General features: G+C 45.6%; 1 protein-coding gene across 1 annotated transcript in view; it reads right to left on the reverse strand.

Annotated features, from left to right (window-relative positions):
- Nucleotides 1–16330, reverse strand: part of TFAP2D (transcription factor AP-2 delta) — a 102988-nt gene that overhangs the window by 28883 nt on the left and 57775 nt on the right. The gene's annotated exons all lie outside the window — the stretch shown is intronic.

Genomic DNA, 16330 nt, shown 5'->3' on the forward strand with positions numbered 1-16330 from the left:
TAATGTATCAACAACATGTCCTTCTGATTATTTGCCTTATCACATTAGAGGCAAATAGCAGCTGGATTTAGTATTTCATTGTGATAGCTACACGTGTGGCACATTTCTAATAATAACTTGATACCTTCATATTCTTTTCTATTTCAACTTGTAAAGCGGAAATTCATTTGCAACAAATGCCAATGTAGCATAATATGAATGCATTCAACACAATCTCGTATCCGCAACCTGGATGCAAAACGATGTATTGAGGGATAATACTTCCTTGGTTGACAGCGAGTGCATTCTATACATTGAATTAACTATGTTAGTGCAGGAAGAACATAGATGGATGGTCTTCAAGGGCTGCGAGCTCTGGTGTTTTAGTGGCTGCAGGCATCAAAGCTTTGCCGGAGGTGTCCAGAGAGGGAGAGGGGGTGAGAGGATGGACGATGTGGGGCATCCTTGTTTTATTAGAAAGGTGGAAACGATGAGGTGCCCTTTTGAATGTAGCAGGGTCTCTGGCTATCTAGATATGCAGCCCAGTGACCCAAGGACTATGATGTTTATGGAACGGTCAGTGACAGGTGGCTTCAGGTGACCATGTGGGTGGCCTGGAAGAGGGGATGAACAATTTCCTTTGAGGGAACTAGGATGTTGTCTCGGAGCTTGTTGCAAGAGGATTAATGGTAGCACATCTGGGTGGTCCGGTTATCCCCTACTTGTTACCTATTATCCAGGACATGGTACTTATTGATGATTTCATCGATAGTGCAGAGGCCACCCCTATCACCCTAGGGATGTTGGACAATAAGGTTAACCACACCCTGTTTCCCCTCTGAAGCGTGGAACCCAATTGCACTGGAGTTAACGATAGATTGCACAACGCTTCTGCCATCTCTCCCTGGACTCCTGCATGAGAATGCCATCCATTGCTACTGACCAACCATCTGATACTCATGGCATGACTAGTTTTGGAGCTGGCTGGGCAGCTGCATGCATTTTACAGTCAGCTTCCCTCATCCACAAATAGCGGACACCGAGCATCCTCCGGTCCTACAACTCTGCCTGAAATGGCTGGGTTTAGGTGGTGTTCTAAATAGAATACGAACCCTTATCTGCAGCTTTAGAGCAGGAAGTGAAGTGTCTGGCTAAACTTGGACAAAGGTCTTCTTACTATACAGTAAACTTACATTGGTCAGGTATTTCAGTCCATCGCGACTTTGTTGATGGTTTGATAGTGAGATAGCATCAATTGATATGTAGACATCTAAAAGGAGTCCGGCTAGGCACTCATCCCACCCCTAAGTGCCATGAGTATCATTTAGGGGTGAGACATTTGAGGTTGATTCAGTTTTATCCTTGTTGGTAAAGTGGCCTGAGAAAATGGATCTCTCTTTGAAGTCGGTATCAACCAAGCTGGTCACTTTGATGTGTTTCTTGGCTTTCTAGCGCGTCTCAGCCATCTGAGCTCTGGGTCTGACACGTAGAGTGTTTACTACTGCAGGTGTTGCCTTTCACCTGTGTAAACAGAATACAACTGCTTATTTCCACCTTTCCTAATAATCCCAGAGTATGAGTTGCACAGTGATTAAAACATGATGAGACGCTGACGGATAATTTGAGAATTTCTTTTGGAGATTTTTTTCTTTTCTTGCGTGAAACCTTTGTTCCAGTGCCTTCTCCTACCTTGATGAGGTGGGCTAAAGGGCTTATGAAAGAAGTCATGGTCGACGCCCCCGTATTTGGTGCTCACTAGAGAGGCCACAACTTCCAGAGCAATCTGGGAGAGGGTCAGGATGGGAGATATTCTCAAGTCTACTTATTGATCAAATGCCTCGACCTTTTATCATTTTTATTGTACAACTATTGTGCATACTTCGCCGAGTGTCAGCATGGCCTTGAATAATGCATAATAGGTGCTTCTGTGCCCATGCCATAAAATTCTGACTGGCTCTTATAAGGGTCATGACAAACAGTAGCGACTCTATCCATGACTAGGAGGTAAGTATCATCCCCCTAGCCTAAAACTGTATTTTTCATTTACTTCATAGAATGCAGTGAGGATCCATCTCAGGTATTTGCAGTTTTGAACTGCAAAAATGACTCTGTGCTGGCTTTGCCCGGAATTTGCACTGCAAAAATACACTTTGCACGGTTCCATGAATCAGGGTTTGTGTAGGCAGTGCAACAACATTTTTCAGTAGTGCAAATTGATTTTGAACTGGGCAAATAATCCATGAATCGGGCCCATTGTTGATATACTCGTCTGGCACCGTGGCATGCCAATTACACGGGTGACTGTAAAACACAGAGGCAGTTGTGAGGGACAGTTTGCACTTGAAACAGTGAGAGTGTGAAGCAGGGGCCATGACATGCCTGCTTGCCTGGCAAAACCTGGCGCTCGAAGGAAAAGTGGGTATATAGGGCGAGGATAAACCCTGGTCAGTGCATAGCAGCTCTTCTTTATTAAGTTAAATAAAGGCCACAGATTGTGATGCCTGACGGAAAGAGACAGTCTCGACGATCTTGATAGCTTTCACGACTCAGATCAGCCCTAAGCAGGCACTCTCCTTTCACTTTCCCATTCAAAAACGCTTTTGTAAATCAGGCTCTAGGTCCAGTGTCACGATGGTTTCTCTCTGTGGATAATTTCGTTCTGCTGGATTATGTTTTTGTTGACGACTAATGAGAGAAACATGTGGTTTGCCCAAGTGCCTTCTATGCCTCTACATGGCAGCGTCTGTGAGGCTGTAACTAGGTCTAGTTACCTACCAGGCAAGCAGCTGTTACCGAAATCAAATGAAGCAGAATGTATGTTTGCATGGTCTCATTGAGTCTTTTGAGGATTTGCTCGGCTTATGATGGCAGCACATTTACTTGAAGGGTTATACATTAACAAGTATTGACTACACCAGGCATATGCTGACATTAGTGTGGTATTTGAAAGGGCACTTTGTACATGATAATCACGCCTCCATTTCTATACCTTACAATTGGCAACTGACAGGCATGCAATATATATCTTTTTAGGGACTTGTGTGACTGCACGTGCCATAGGTTGGCAGCACCTTCCTGCTATAAGGCAGATAGAGTCACTATAAAATACATATGATGGCCCTACCTAGGCATATCAAGCTGCGCTTGGCATATGCTGCTAGCACATGTGGGGCTATACTTTACATATGTTGAATGTATGCCATGGTAGGCACAGTATTGTCAAGTACTGCCATGAGGATGCTGTACTACCTGGCTATAGGATAGTAACAGCTGGCAAATACTGTGAGTACCTGGGTAAGAGATGGCAGGCAATGGCAAATGCCTTTACCATGCCTATAATACAGCCCAAACTATTGGGTTTCTAATGTTTATTTAAATGGGATGTTGATGTCTATTCACTACATATAAAAAAGTGGCACTTAACAAGTGACACCACACATGGTGTATTTACAACCACCATGTGCAATATTCACATTTGCAATTTAGCAGCACTGGACTTTAGTAAAGGTAAAAATGCAATTTAACACCATCATAATGTTCAGAATTCAAGTAATCGGGCCTTGGCGAGAAAGTGGCCGGCAAAGGTTCATAGTGAAAGAGACGGACACTCTAATGGGCAAAATCTAGAAAGAGTTGTACATATCAATCCTTGATGCCCACAATATGGCACAAACTGGTGTATTTCGAGCAAATAAAGATGTAATTCGTTTATGGTGCTGTCCACATTACCAAGTTACAGGTTGCAGTACTCCACTGTTGGCCAAATCCCCAGTGAGGAATACCCTTGCATGCAGTCCCTAAAACTAACTGAAAGGTAGCTAGGTTTCTATGTTTTGAGCCATTAGAGGGAAGAGGGATTTTATCGACAAGTCTCACTATGGATGTAAATGCTTGTGTTCTGTGCATGTATTATGTACAATTATTGTGAAGTAAATTTTCTGAAAAATCCCATAACCGGTTGATCAATAAAATACAAGGGAATTAAACTTGCAGGCTTCTAGGATGGAGATGTCCGCACTCCAGTTCCCAGTCAAATTACACCTGACAAAAAATAACTGTGTTACATCCCAAAAACAACTTAGTACGTATTAACAGGATTCAATCCCAAAACAATAAAAAAGTTTTAACAGGGTTGGATCCCTTCTGCTGTTCTGTTGCTCTGTTTTTGTTCTCCTCCTAGCGCTTTTCTGTCACAAACATTAATCTGGGAGGCTGTGCTGGTATGCAGGTGGTTCCAATTAGTAGCTCTAATAGTCTCTAGGGATTCTGGTAGCGGTAGTTGTCTCATGTTTCCAATCAGGTGACCAGGAACTGACACCCCCCCTAATACACAGGTCTTTCCCATATTTGGGGGAGGGGAGAAAACCATTAGCATGGTTCTCTAAAGTGGGGCACAGTAACCCCAGTGCTGCTGCCTCTTGAGCCCGGAACTCCACACTGTAGGAAACAGAAAAAAGAGGATGGCGAAGCGCGCACTCCAGTTCCCAGTCAAATTATGCCTGATAAAAAATAACTGGGTTAGATCCAAAAAACAACTTAGTACGTATCAACAGGGTTGAATCCCAAAACAATAAAAAAAGTATTAACAGGGTTTGACCCATTCTGCTGTTCTGTTGCTCTGTTTTTGTTCTCCTCCTAGCACTTTCCTGTCACAAACATTCATCTGGGAGGCTGTGGTGGTATGCAGGTGGTTCCAATTAGTAGCTCTAATAGTCTCTATGGATTCTGGTAGCGGTAGTTGTCTCATATTCCCAATCAGGTGACCAGGAACTGACACCCTTCCTAATACACAAGTCTTTCCCAAATTCAGGGGAGGGGAGAAAACCATGAATATGGTTCTCTAAAGTGGGGCACAGTAACTCCAGTGCTGCTGCCTCTGGAGCCCGGAACTCCACGCTGTTGGAAACAGAAAAAAGAGGATGGCGAGGTGCGCACTCCAGTTCCCAGTCAAACTATGCCATCCTATTCTTTTCTATCAACTTTATGTGGAATTGTGTCATTGACTATCAGTGCCCATGTGTGATTGCAATTGGAAATGCAGGTATCTATGTATTTAATGTATGTATGTATTTATTTATTGATTTGTTTATTTATTTATTTATTGGATATTTTTGAGGAGCCTGAACACCAAATGGTTTCCAGGCACCACAAGACAAAAAGGGTGGGGAGCATGGGGAACAAGGGAGAAAGATATAATAACGGTCCTACTAGGCCTTGTGACAGTCAGATTATGCAAGTGCAGTACGGGAAGTGCGAGAGTGGGGGAAGGGGGTAAGTGCCGGTCTGCGCAAAAACAAAGTAATATAGTGTCAAGCGAAAAGGGTGAGGGGTGAAGTGCAATTGCTTAGGGGAGGCCAGAGGAAAAGTGCCAGGGAATGCAGGTAAGTGCAGGAAAACGTGTGTGGTGGACTGGGCAGGGGGGGCCTGGATCCCTGTAGTACCCAGAGGGAGCCAAGCACCCCGTCACCAAGGCACAAGAAGGTGTTAGCAGGGGGGGGGGTGAAGTGAAGAAGGAGGAGAAAAGGAGTGTCTTGAGGAGCTTCCAGAACTTAAGGAGATCCGGCTCAAGTCTGAGACGGGCAGGAAGACCATTCTAGAGGGAGGCTCCTGCGGAGCATAGCCATCTACTCCCCCTCCCACAAACCTTCGCTTAGAGAAGCATCTGACTCGCAGAGAGTTGGAGCTAGAAGACCGAAGGGCTCGAGCAGGGAGGTATTTGGGGACAGGGAGTTTGATGTATTGGGGTCTCAGGCCCCAGAAAGCCGTGAGGATGGTGCAGAGGGTCGTGAATGTGATCCTAGCAGCAACTAGGAGCCAGAAAAGAGATATTAGGGCTGGAGAGATGCGGTCCCTTGGCTTGAGGGCAAGAATAGGTTTTGGGGTCCTATTCTGGATTAGTTGAAGGGGACAAAGGGAGGATGAAGGAAGATTGAGGAAGGGACTGTTACAGTAGTCAAGCCCGCAGAGGACCAGTGCTCTGGAGACATTGAGTTTCTGGGGGAAGGTGAGGAAAGGGAGAATACCTCTGAGGAGGCACAGTTTATAGTGGTCTTCTTGGCAAATTGCACAATGCGAGGAGAGAACGAGAGAGAGGAATCAAAGATGACACCAGGGTATATTTGCCTCACAAGTGGGTGGGAGCTGGGCTCCCCATGAAAAGGATATCAGTCTCAAAGGCTTTAAAACAGAGATCATTGGCAGTGCACAATGACTGTATGGCAGTCACATAGTCAGGGATGAGAGAGGAGGAAGGGGAGGGAAGCTTACAGGAGAACTGCATGTTGTCTGCATAACACTGGAAATGAGGAGAGAAGGAAGAAATCAAGTGGGCCAAGGGGGCAAGGTAGATGTTGAAACCCCACAGTGAGAGGATAGAGCTTTAAGGGAAGCCGCATGTGGAGAGTGTGATAGAGGAGAGAAAAGGGCCCAGTTGAACCTGGGATGGTCAGTTGGAGAGGAAGGAGGTCAACCGGTCCAGTCCCAGGCCTGTGATTCTAAAGTTTACACAGAGATGATTTGTCAGGGTGGCATGATTGACCATATTGAATGCAGAGGAAAGATCCAGGAGGATAAGAACTGAAGGAGAGTTGGAGTCAAGATTAGAGAGCAAGTCATCACAGGTGTTCAGTAGAGCAGTTTCCGTGCCTCTGGCAACTCCAAAGGCATACTGGTGGTCATGGAGATAGCTGACAGATTCGGTATGTTGGGTCAGTTGGGAGAAGGCAAGCTTCTCCAGGAGTTTTCCCAGGTATGGGGTAATAGAGATAGGGCGATACCAGGACATGAAGGGTACAGAGGGGGCTTTCTAAGGAGGGGAATCTCAAGGGAGTGCTTGAGGGGTAGAGGGAAGTGGAAAATGAGTGGTTACAGAAATCAGCCAGGGAAGGTGCAAGGGAGGCAATGTTGTCTTTGGTAGTTCTGGAGGAGCAGGGGAGCACCTGTTTGGAAGAGACTTTCATAAAGAAGACTAGTCTAAAACCCTCATACGGTGCTATGGGAGAGAAGGAGGAGAGAGGTAGGGAAGGGGGGAGGGGAGTCAGAAGAGGCAGGAGGCATGGCGGGGGGCTAGGTGTGTAGAACAGAGTGAGGCCAGAATGTCTTGGTTTTTGGAAAGGAAGTGGGAGGCAAGAGAAGTACAGAGGGTCAGGGATAACAAAGGATATGTGGAGACTGCCGAAGGATTGGCGAGATCCTTGAAGATTTTAAACTGTTCACCAGAGTTGTTAGTGGCCCCCAGAGATGTGGGTTTGGAAGTGAGCCCTCTTCTTTGAGCGAATCGAGAGTCTGTATTGCCTTTGGAGCAGGCGACAGGCTAGTTTGTCAAAGGATGCATCTGATGCCCTCCATTTCCACTCAGCCACTCTGGGCTTGCATTTTAGAGAGGCTAGCTCAGAGTTATGCCAGGTGTTGTGCTTGGAGGCAGCCTTCATTTGGATCTTTATGACGGGGCAAGGATATTGAGGATGTTGGTGATAGATCAGTGTCATACCAGGTTTTGCGCTTGGAGGCAGGCTTCATTTGGATCTTCATGACAGGGGCAAGGATATCCAGGGTGTTGGTGATAGAAAGTTGAAGATTTCCAGGGCAGAGCCAGTGTGGGAGTTGGCGGGGGAAGAAGGTGGTAGCACAGGCAGCAACTGACACTCGCTTCATCGGTCGAATGGTGGAGTAGGAGACAGGCAGTGCCGGCAGAGTCTTAGCAGGGGGACATAAGAGATCCAGATGAGAAGACAGGAGGGAATGGTCAGACCAGGAGAGAGGAGTAGTGAGAAATTTGGAGATAGGAATATATGCAGATATGAGAGAATCCTAGGTATGTCCGGCAGAGTGCATTGGGCCAGAGGTAGGAATGGAGGATGCAGAAGAGTCCAGTAGCCAACTCAGACGAGTCAAGTTGGATATTTAAGTCACTGAGGAGGAGAAGTTTGGAGGCAGAGGCAAGAAGTGAAGAGCTGGCGTCAGACCACTAAGAGAGGAAGAGAGCGACCAGACTAGGGGTCCTGTAGATGGTGGCGAGAGTCAACGAAAGGGTTGCAGAAATGCTGAACCTGCATACAATGCATTCAAAGGAGAAGTAGGACCGAGTAGGAATGACAGTGGCAGGGATCCAGTTAGGGAAGATCAAGGCCACTCTGCCTCCATACCGGTTAGCAAAAACAAAGAGGTGATGGCTGGAAGGTTTAGACTGAATCTTAACCACTGGCATTGCTCGGGGCAACCCTCCAGACCATCGTACTTTGCCTGTCAAACCATTACAGAAGGGGAAAGACCATATGCAAATCAGGCTTGGTCCCACCCCAAAAGGGGCAGTCCAGCCCAAACTGCTAGGTCACATCCCTTCTGCATGAGACCACAAGCATCCCCAAACATGTTTCGCCCTTGTTGGGGCTCATCAGTGAGGAGTAGCTTGGGTCTCTAGGCCCAGCAGGCACGACACCCACGTCTGGGCATACCCGTCCCACTCGGGGTGACAAAGCAAAAACAAAGAGGTGATGGCTGGAAGGTTTAGAATTAATCTTAACCACTGGCAATGCTCTGGGCAACCCTCCAGACCACCGTTCTTCGCCTGCCAAGCCATTACAGAAGGGAACGACCATATGCAAATCAGGCTTGGCCCCACCCCAAATGGGGCAGTCCAGCCCGAACTGCTAGGCCACATCCCTTCTGCACGAGACCACAAGCATCCCCAAACATGTTTCACCCTTGTTGGGGCTCATCAGTGAGGAGTAGCTTGGGTCTCTAGGCCCAGCAGGCACGGGACCCACGTCTGGCCTTTGGGGTTGGGCCAAGCCTGATTTGCATATGGTCTTTCCCCTTCTGTAATGGCTTGGCAGGCGAAGAACGGTGGTCTGGAGGGACGCAGTGGACACCCAGACAGCAAGATTATGTAGGTGTTGAAGCCGTTGGATCATGCCCTTGGGCTGAGCGAGATATAACGCGTTACAGTAATCAAGTCTGCTCAGCACCAAGGCTGCAATCACCGGAGGATGAAGAGTAGCCAGTAGCAGCGGGAGCATCTTCTTTAAAACTTTGAGGTGGAAGTGGCCTGCCTTGCATACAGAAAACACTTGGTCTTTCATAGAAAGAGAAGATGGGAGGATTATTCCCAGATTCCTGACCTCGGACACAGGGATAGGAAGAGAACCAAGAGACAGAACCAAGAGATTGTTCACATTTCTTCAGGGCGAAACCAAAAGCAAACTCGGGTGTGCTTCAGCCTTTTTGGGCCTCATCAGTGAGGTGTAGCTTAAGTCTGTAGGCCGAGCAGGCTCTGGACCCAGAATACCTGTCACACTCTGGCATGCTTGAAGTCACAGCTTTAAATAGCCTGCCTCTGAAAGTGTTTATTCGCATATTTCCCTGTCAGCTTCTGAGTAGTAAATGTAAAAACAACAGTAAAATTGGTGTCAGGCACAAACATATCTACATGGAGTTTAGATACATTGCCTGGGATCTGTGCAGACTGCTGTTATCACTGAGCTTCCCCTGCACTTGGCTTCCAACAAGGGAGTCCAGGTTTAGAGGAAACAGCTGAAACAACTGCCCCATGCCATGCACTTCCCTTTGATGTGAATCGACACCACCATTCTGCTGTTTGCAGGCAGATTCATGTCTATGTATTGTCACACCCACGTAATTTAAGGTGTTTTCTCACTGACATGAAAGAAAGCACAAGCCTTTGGGGATTGAGGCTTCTAGAATATGGTTGCCTGTAGCTGTTCTACTGCAAGTGAATGAGTGAGGGAGTGAGTGTGTGGATTCCAGGACACCCAATTCACATTCTGAACAGACTCAAAAGTGTTCCTTTCCAAATCGAATGCACCTGCAGTCCGGTGCACGCCACATGTTTGCATGCTCCTGGCTTGCGCTTCAGTTTACCTCCCTTGTTAGGGTTTCAGTATCACTCAGGCTCGGACTAGCCTATAGGACAATAGGGCAATGCCCAAATCAAAGGCACCAAATCGCGGTGTGGGCCAGTTTTTTGGGTCAAAGTGGGCCACGTTTTTGGCCAATATGGGCCAGTTTGTTGAATTACTTCGCTATGCGGCTAGTAGTTTTGACCTGTGTTGATGAATACATATTTTTTAAAATACACAATTTGCATCACATTTTATCAAAATACTCCCCCTTGGGCACTATTCAAACAGTCTGTCACAAAAGTAATCAATTCCCATTTGCAACTGTGGGCCGCGTTTTCTTTGGTGCCCGAGACAATTTTATTCCCCAGTCCGAGCCTGGTATCACTTCACTCCCTAGCAGAGCCTGCTTTGGGCTCTTAGCACGGGAATACCTTGCTTCACATTGTCCTCGTGTCTGATCTCTGGGTGGGGCATATCAAGCCACAAGAGCGTGCACATATCTGTCCTGACTCAAAACAGCAACGCGTGTGCTGTTGCTAGGGGATGCAGCGGTCTGATGCCCCTTACACAGTAAGGATCTGCATATATGTATGGATGGCCTTTATTAAGCGCAAACCCAGCTGGGGGCCCATGCAGCGCTGAACAGAGAGGACTAACGCATACGAGATAACGCCCGTAAGATAGCTCAGCGAGTTGAGCGCTCACTGTTTCCATCTGAGTGTGATCTGCAGGTCGCAGGTTCGAATCCCGGCAAGGACAACTGAGCCTTTCATCCTTCTGAGGTCGATAAATGAGTACCAATTTCGGTTGGGTAATATTGTATGTAAATATGTGCTCTGTAGAGCGCTTTGGATTAAGACGCTGTATAAATAACACATCATTATCATTACAAGTGCAGGAGTAGCAGGGAAGAGCACCAGAGTAGGAGAATAGGGGTAAGGTGAATGATCTTAGATTGCATTGAGTTACGTCGTGCGCAGCCACAGTGACCGCTCGCTCACACCTTGTCATTGCTATATTCATAGCGAAGGCTCTCTTGTCTTCCTAATGATATGACATGGCAATTAGTACTAAAGTTGATCATTAGCTCATACGTACACTAGAACGCTCTTAGCACAGTTGGGATGAGTGATATCAAACACCACTGTTTACCCAGCCGGCCCCATTATTTACGGCTGCTTCACTGTGTTGTGCTGAGGAAGGGTCCGATTCATGGAACATTTGCACGGTTCAAAGTGACTCTGCACTGCTGAAAAGTGACTTTCACTGCCGACACAAACCCTGATTCATGGAACTGTGCAAAGTGTATTTTTGCTGGGCAAAGTGAGCGCAAGGTCAATAGAAAGTTATTTGTGCAGCACAACATGACTTTGCACTGCAAAAATGCACTTTGCACAGCTCCATTTATCAGGGTTTGTGTCCGCAGTGCAAAGTCACTTTTCAGCAGTGCAAAGTCACATTGAGGCGTGCAAAGAATTCCATTAATCGGAGCCAAAGTGTGCACAGTCTCTACTTATATACTGTGCCCCAAGCAACATGCAGCTCACCTGCGTGCAGTAGACCTACGGGACGCGGGCACCTGTAAAAATAAGTGCAGCAGGGCTTGCCTCTCACTTTTTCCGCGGGTAACGAAAGTGTCCTGCAAGTTGCTAGGCAACATACTGCTTCTGCCACGTGAGACATGCAGAGACATGCTGCAGACTTTGATTTCTCGGATGTCGTTGTTTTGCCGCTATTTCAAGCAACGAACCCGAAAGAGTTGCATATTTAAAATACAGACAAAAGCTATGAAGTACACTACGTTTGGTCTCAGAATAACCATGCATCCTAAAATGGCTGCCACGGCAGGTGTTAGATGATCACTGCAGATGCCACAGTGGAATGCAGTAGGCTGTTATTTATTTATTTTATTGATTGCATTTGATTATACACCCAAACCCGGTGGAGTTCCGGCATAGGACATCTATGTTCTTAGATCGCCAGGCTTTTTTTTGCGTTTTTTTGCCGAAGATTTTCAGCTGAAAACACTCATCGCATTTGTTTGTATATATTTGGGGGGTCCCCCAATCTCCCTTCCCTATTTTGTAGTCCCTATAGCACACACCCCATAGCCCTTATATGCTCTTACCCACCCACCACCTATATTTCTCAATTAGTTATTCCATCGAACATTTTCGGCAAAAAAAGCAGTGAAAAAAAGCCTGCAGGTGTATTAACGTCTTACCGCAGTAGGCAACACCTGCTGCAGTGCTGAGTCGCAGTATGCAATCAATGCTACTTTGATGATTATCTAGAAAGCCGTGCATGCACAATAGTACTGTAGCTTCTATATTATGCTGATTTCCAGACCTGTGTGGCTGATTGCCCAATCAGCACCGACTCTCATGGCTCCAGAGAGTAGGCTGGTATCAATAGCATCCAGGCCTGAATACAAGGACATACATTTAGCATGCAATGCAGTGGAACTGTGCAACCCACGCCAAATAGCGTGCAAAGAATACAAATCGGCAAGGGCATGCCTTATTCAAGCAGGAAGTGATGAAATGTTGCCTCTAGGCAGGAAGTGATGGAATGTTGTTTTTAGGCATTTGCACATTTCTGCCAACCCCTCACGACACTGACATGTAGTTGATGATGTAAAGAGATGCTAGGCTTATTTTAATGTGCAGAAAAGAAATGAGGAACATTGTATTGGTTCTATGGAAGGAGGTGATAGCCCTGTATAGTCATGGATTTGGGAAAATAATGGTTGTAATTGTTAGGTGACTACATGATTTATTATGTATGATATTTTGAGGCAAAAGTGAAATTATGGTGATATGGAGGCGGAGTTAGGAAGTCTCTCGGCATGGTGGCGTTGGCTCCCGACCAGAAATGTATTTTTTCAGATGCTCATAACTTTGGTGGAGTTCAACGAATCCCCCCGCCACTCCCCAAAAAAGAAATATATGGAAAGTGTGTGATGATCCAGTAATGGAAGGGACTTACAGGAGTCCCACAATTTGATCTATAGTCACTTACAATTTCTCGAAGTGCAAAAACGTTTTCACCCATGGCAAAAAATGATTCCCACCAGACTTTGGAAGGAAGCTGGCTGCTTTTCTGTGATGAGTTTGTCCACTTGATTGGTGAAAATCAGTATTTTAAATTCAACAGAACACATATTCTGAGCTTGCAAGCATATGCATGCACCCACAGGTTTTATTCTCAGTGCCTGATTTTCAATTTTGGGTTGCATGGATTTCAATAAGGGCAACCAGGCTGACTAATGGAAAGACAGCTTCTTCTGGTTGGAACTTGGCCAGTGAATTTTCATTGCGGGTACAAGAAACCGCCTGGGGAATCTATAGACAAAAGGGTGTATTGCAGCCCCTTGGATTTCCCTGCCCTCCTAGGCGGGCTAAGGGGCCCTAAAGTGAGAATTATGGATGCACAAATGAAAATAACGCAATTCTTACAATGAGTCCCGCAAACATGATACGTCATCTCAAACTTCTTGGAGGACACGAGGAACAAAATGACCTGATGAAAACAGTACGACCCGAGACTGGGGATGATGACTTTTAATTTGATTATTTAGTCAACACAAAATATAGAGGAAATGGACATTGATTTTGCACTTTCCCCCACAAGAATATGCTGAAAAAGTACTAATAACAATAATAGTAATAATAATAATAATAATAATAATAATAATAATTATTATTATTATTATTATTACTATTATTGTTATTATTATTATTATTATTATTATTATTATTATTATTGTATTTATTGAGCTTGGACCTAGCTTCAGGAAACAACAGAGCGCTTTACAATCATGGGGGGAAGTACAAGGTTATGGAGCAGAGAAACAAGGGAGTAGGGGGCTTCCCACTCCTCTACACATCCATCTCATAATGCCCCATTGGCCATTGGCCACCACAAGACACCTGCCAGTCTAAGCTTCTGTCTTTGGAGGCAGAGGACCTGATATACAACACATTTTTCAATGGGATTGTGTCATCGTAAAACACTTTTGTAAATCAGGCCCAGCAAGTATGCTTGCTTTCCTCTGATATTGTTTCTACAAGAAACCCAGTTAACATAGTCTATTCAGGAGTGAAACCTAGTATCATAGTACTTGCAGACACCGCTCTTTTTCCAAGGACGAGTATGCTCGTCCTTTTTGCATGGACTTGCTTAATAGTCTGGCACGTAAGGGGTTAAATGACTAGTCTGCCCTAATGAAGAATCATGATATGGCACAAAACAGCTCGTAGAGTGGCATAACTGATTGAAAAGAGATGCTCTGAGCTAATCATACGAAGCTGGGATTATTTTCAAGCACCGCCATAGTCTAAATCACTGATGTACTAAGACACACTGACAGCAGAAATGAATCATTACTCTCGCTAATGAACGAACGTATCTTCCATGAACAATAGACTTTGCACTGTCTCTGTAGTTCACTAAATATTATAGGCTTACCGAAGCAGAGAGGGAGCTTTCTAGGGTTCACATTGCATGCCCCACCAATCCCGCAACATCAATACGCGCAGACGTTTCGCCGCTGCAACGTTGTGCACAAAGACATATTGGAGACAATCCAGAGGAGTTGATTAAGAATGTCAATACATATACACTGGGTAGGAACTGAGATGGGGATATAATGTACAGACATACCCATTTCCAGGGGGGACACAATAACAAAAAAAGGCGAGCACATATAATGCATAGACAAGTCCCAGAACAGGAAGTCCACGATAAGGAAACAAAGAGTGTGAAATGTTTAGAGCAACATTGTCATTGTCATAGAATGAGTATCAAGTTCATTAAATCACTAACCAGAAAATAAATGGATGTGATTCAGGGAAGTAATTGATCAGACTCTTCAATGATACACTGGGAGAACATGTAGGGTGTAGGTACTAAGAGGGGATTTAGACATAATGGAGAGAGTAAATGGATGTGCCTACTCTTATCTATGATTACATGTATTCTTCTGTATTTTCAAATGGTTATTATAACCCCGAATTGAATTTACCTAAGGATGGTAACAATGTCAAGTAGAATTCATGTGTAGTGCTCTAGTTATCACCATAGTGGTCTTCTGGTGCCGAGGTGTGTCCTGTGGGTCCGTATGGTGCCAATACCTGGTTATGCAGACCAGATTTAGCGGGGGGAGGGGGGGTAATGAAGTGTGCATGGGGGCCTGGGGGAATCACGAGCAGACATAGAAGTACTGCATTAGGGTGGTATGTGTGGAAAAGAAAGCAAAAAGGGCGGTCAGTATTATCCTGGATTTTAATGCATGTTATCTCGAAATTTGCCTTAAGAGGGTGTAAATGCAATGGTAGAACGTTGATACGTAGTTGCACAGAGAGTGCTGTTTAGTGGCAGATCTATGTACATTGTGTTAACTGGAACCTATGGCTTGAGACGTGCTCAATTATTCCTGTGTATAGTTGAGCTCTGATTGAATTGAACATTCATAACATCCCATTTCAAAGCCCTTGTCATGAACAACTGAGATTTGTCAACACTGAAACTGTCTGGATTGGTAAAGTCAGGAGAGGCTTGTTTAGGGAAGTTGAATGCAGTGGGATAGTGTGGGAAGATCAGACACTGCGTGGCCACGCGTGTATGGCCCTGCTCCAGTACAGATGCATAGTGAGGCACGGCTTTTTCCCTCTGAGCCACTGGATCCGTGAGGCTGCCAAAATAGTTTGGTGGTGGAGATAGCCTGATCGGCTTCCTTTCTGGGGGACACCATCGGGACTGATGGACGTCCGAGAGGGAGTCCTCCAAACAAAACAGCAGGAGGCCGGAGACACTGCACCGGCGCCTCTTTCTCCGCCTCCCAACACTAGGCCCCGCCCACAGAAACCAAGGACTCCCAATGAGTGTACTTCAGTTTGGAATCAGGGTTACCAATGTGAGAGTTAAAAAATGTAGCAGGCCAGTAAAGACAAATTGGGTGGGTCACAGAGGGTGAAGAGGCATGCGCCTGCTACAGTACTGTGTAATGGTAGTGCTTATCATGGTTTCCTGTTGCTGTTCTAAAAATGGATGATTAGCTGCTTGAACATTCTCCTCTAGCCCCTGCTGTCCTCGCCTCTACACCCCTTAGTCCATCCTAAAATGTAAATACACTGTAGCACAGGTCCGCTCCGTTCATCTAAGGTTTCATTAACTAAAGCCTTAGACGAAATGACTGTGATGTCACTGAAACTCGTGCTTGCCTTTTTTTGCCACTGGCCTCCTGAGGTCCAGTTACTACGAAACTTCTTCTGCCTTTTTATCCTCTAATTGGGCCCAATTCACAAATAGCTTTGGCAGTGACAAATGTATGCCAGGGAAATTGTGTATGATTGACGAAATGTCAACAAAATGCCATTTGTGACAGGTCACATAGAAAATGCATGGGCACAAAGTGCATGAAATAACACATGTTGGTCCACAAGCTGATATGCAACTTCAGGCCCAGGTGTGGAGCCCATGTCCACTGA

This window comes from Ambystoma mexicanum, chromosome 4p (genome assembly GCF_040938575.1).
Source record: "Ambystoma mexicanum isolate Mex_15411 chromosome 4p, UKY_AmexF1_1, whole genome shotgun sequence".
NCBI classification, from domain to species: domain Eukaryota; kingdom Metazoa; phylum Chordata; class Amphibia; order Caudata; family Ambystomatidae; genus Ambystoma; species Ambystoma mexicanum.